Raw genomic sequence first — 3,858 nt, forward strand, 5'->3', positions numbered from 1 at the left:
GATAAAGACATTACTAGATGCAAAATGGAGAAATTTTGATTATATTAAATTAAAAAGGGTTTGCGCAAACAAAACTAATGCAACCAAGATTAGAAGGAAAGCAGAAAGCCAGGACACAATTTTTATAGCAAGTGTCTAATAAAGACATCATTTCTCAAATATATACAGAAGTAAGTCAAATTTATAAGAACACATCATTCTCCTATTGATAAATAAATGATCAAAGTATATGAACAAGCAGTTTTCAAATGAAGAAATCAAAAACATATGAAGAAATTTGTTATATGAAAGTTATAAAACTATATGAAGTAATGCTCTAAATCACTAATGAATAGAGAAATGCAAATTAAGACAACTTTGAGGTACCATCTCACAGCTATCTGATTGGCTAATATGACAAAAGGAAAATAATAAATATTGAAGGGGATGTGGGAAAATTGAGACCCGAATGTACTCTTGGTGGAGTTGTAAACTGATCCATCCATTCTGGAGAACAATTTGGAACTATACTCAGAGGGCTACCAAACTATGCACTAGCCTTTAGCCAGTAATACCATGACTAGCTCTGTATCCCAAAGAGATCCAAAAAAGGGGGGAAGGGACCTACTTGTTCAAAAAATATTTATAGCAGCTCTTTTTATAGTGGCAAAGAACTGGAAATTAAAGGGATGCCCATCAATTAAGGAATGGCTGAACAAGTTACGGTATATTATTGTAATGGAACATTACTGTGCTTTAATAAATGATAAACAAGATGCTTTCAGAAAAACTTAGAAATAACTGATACAAAATAAAGTGAGCAGAACCACGAGAATACAGTAATAGCAAAACTGTATGATGATCAGCTGTGAATGATTTATTCTCAGCAACACAACAATCCAAGACAATTCCAAAAGACTCATAATGAAAAATGTTTTCACCTCCAGAGAAAGAACTGATGGAGTCAGAATGTAGACTGAAGCATATTATTTTTCACTTTATTTTTTTTCATGTTTTCTTTTTCCTCCTGGAAGGAATTCAGAGGAGGGAACTAGTGGGGCAACTATATTTAAAGAGGAATGCTTTAAAACAAAATCCAAAACTTTTATGATCTCCTTTTAGTTTTTTTTTTTATTTAATCTTAATTTTTCAAATTCCTTGCCTTTTATTTTCTCTTTAGGATAGTTCTGCTTCTTTAGTCAAAACTTTTGCATTCTTTATTAGGCTAGGCTTGACTAGTTAAGCCTGAGGAAAACAACATTAAAAAGTACTAACTTTCCCAAAGAAAGAGCCTATATCTGTCCCTCTTGGCTCACATCAATTCATTTAATGATTCGCAATTCTCTGCTAACAGTAACCTTTGAGCAGCTTGCTGCCATCTTACTATAGCTTACATAAGCTCTTTGAGAGCAAGCACAGTTGAACATGTCTTTGTTTGCACAATTCCTGGTATGTGTTTGCTGATGGATGGATGGATGGATGGATGGATGGATGGATGGATGGATGGATGGATGGAACATGAAAGTTTTAGATGCAGAAAAATTTACAGAACCTATTAGGCTGTCGTTGGGCATGACTTAAAGAGGACTTCTCTGTCTTCATGCATCTCATCCAACCATGACAGAAAACGAATTAAAGTATAGTTGTTTATAATCATTCCAATGTGTTTGTAACTGCTAGAAGGCTGTGCAGACCAGCAGTATGTGTAGTTGTCAGTCATATATCATCCTGGGCTGTGGTCTTTTTGACAGAAACATTCAATGAAATATCAGCATTTCTTTTTACTCTATGACTATCAGAGAGCTGAGACTGTCATGTAATCAAAACCAATACAAAATATATTACTACTTTTGGAGATTAGTTGTTGCAAGCATGGGTCATTATAAAAGTCAACATTTTGGTGAAAAAATAGTGTAAGCTGCTTACCTTCTACCTACACCTAGTCCAGTGCTCTGTGTGTAATAAATAAATCTCAATAAAAGTGGGTTAATGGTAGAAATACAGGTCAAATAAGGTCAGGAATTTGAAACTGGGTGCTGTAGTCACACAACTTTACAGGTTTGCTAGGATTCCAATTGGGAAGAGAGAAAAACACTCATAGACTTTACTGTTTGCATCTCTAATCCCCTGACCCCACATCGTCACTTTTGGTGATCTCAAGACATTAGGGAAATTAAAAATAATTTCCCAAAAGTTGATAGTTTTAATATGTATAAAGTATTTTAAATCCTTTTTTGATCCTCACATCCAGGTCTTATCTGACTGATTTCAAATCCTATTCTTACATTCAAATCAAAGTCAAGCACTATCCATTATACTACCTTGCCTGTTATTTCCCCCATCTTTCAGAGGAAGAATTACCTCTTCTCTTTTCAACTAGTCACACAATCTTCCCCCTTTGTACTCTATCCCATCCCTGCTTTATTAGTCCAACCAATATCCCATTGCTTCATCTCTCTTAACTGTTTAACTTCTCTGTCATACTAGCAGCTTCCCTTGGACCTACAAATGTGCCCAAACTTCCTCTATTTTGTCCACAAGTCTACCCTAATTCTCCTGACTCCAAATCTATTCATCTTCCCCATGTACGTTATTCTTAAAAGGCAAATAAATTTCTTACCTTTTACAGCTTAAACTACTATCCTGTTTCTCTCCTTTTCACAATGTTCTCGAAACAGTTATCCAAAAAGTTACCCCCTTTCAGTCTTATTCCAGCTATCACTGCTGCACTGAAACTGCTTTCTTAAACATCACCAAAGGTTTAGTTTCAGTTCCAATGTCCTTTTCTTTGTTTCCATCTTCTTCAACCTCTGCTGCCTTCAAATGCTCCATTCTTCTCAAAACTCTCCTCTCTTGACTTTTGTGACACTATACTCCTTTCCCTTCTCTTACTGTCTTTGTTCTTTCTCTCTCTAGTTGTCTTCAATAAAAGCCCACTGCCCAAAGACCCTTTCCTCCACCCTCTGTTATTTCTCTACACTCTCTTCCTTTGCTATCTCATCTCCCATGGCTAGCTAGCCCTTCATAGCTTCAAGTATCACAGGTGCGAATAATTCCCATTTTATTATCTCCAGCTCTAATTTTTCCCAGTCATTTCTGTTCCAACTGCTTGTTGGACACTTCCACCTAGCTATTGGTTAAGCAACTCAAAGCTGGTATGTCCAATATTCCTCTCAAAATTTGCTCCTCCTTATTTCTCTTTTTCTGAGTAATCATAACACTATCTTTACATTTACTCAGGCTAAAAACCTTGGAGTCATTTTTGACATTCACTCTCTCATTCCCCATTGTCACACCAAATCATGTTGTTTTATTTCTTTAGGGCCTTAAGTCTGCCCTTTGTTTCCATGGTCACCAATCCTAAAGGCTGGGTGTTCATTAACTTTCACTCAGATTATCTATAGTAGACTCCTACTTTAACTCCCTGCCTTTAGTTTCAAATTTTCTAATATCCTACAGTATAATATTAATAATAATTTCTAATATCCTAAAGTATAATAATAATAATTTTCTAATATCCTAAAATATAATATTGATTATATTAATCCCATACTTGAAAACAACCAGTGATTTTCTTAACTACTAGACTGCCAAAAGGGAGGGGGGACAGGCAAAGTGGCTCAAGTTGAAAATGAAACCCATTCAAGGTCCTATGCTGATCAGCAGTGGAGTTGGGCCCAATGAGTGTCCGCTTCATTTTTGAGACCCAGTCTCAAAACAAGTAACAACAACTACAAAGAAGAAGAGGAAGAAGAGCTGCTGCAGCCGCAACAATATTTTGAGGCCCTATTACCATTGGCATGGATGTTCTTTCCTCTGCCACAAAGCACTGTGACTTGGCAGGTGGTCTTTAAGAGTTACAGGGATCAAAATATTCAT

This window comes from Notamacropus eugenii, chromosome 7 (genome assembly GCF_028372415.1).
Source record: "Notamacropus eugenii isolate mMacEug1 chromosome 7, mMacEug1.pri_v2, whole genome shotgun sequence".
NCBI classification, from domain to species: domain Eukaryota; kingdom Metazoa; phylum Chordata; class Mammalia; order Diprotodontia; family Macropodidae; genus Notamacropus; species Notamacropus eugenii.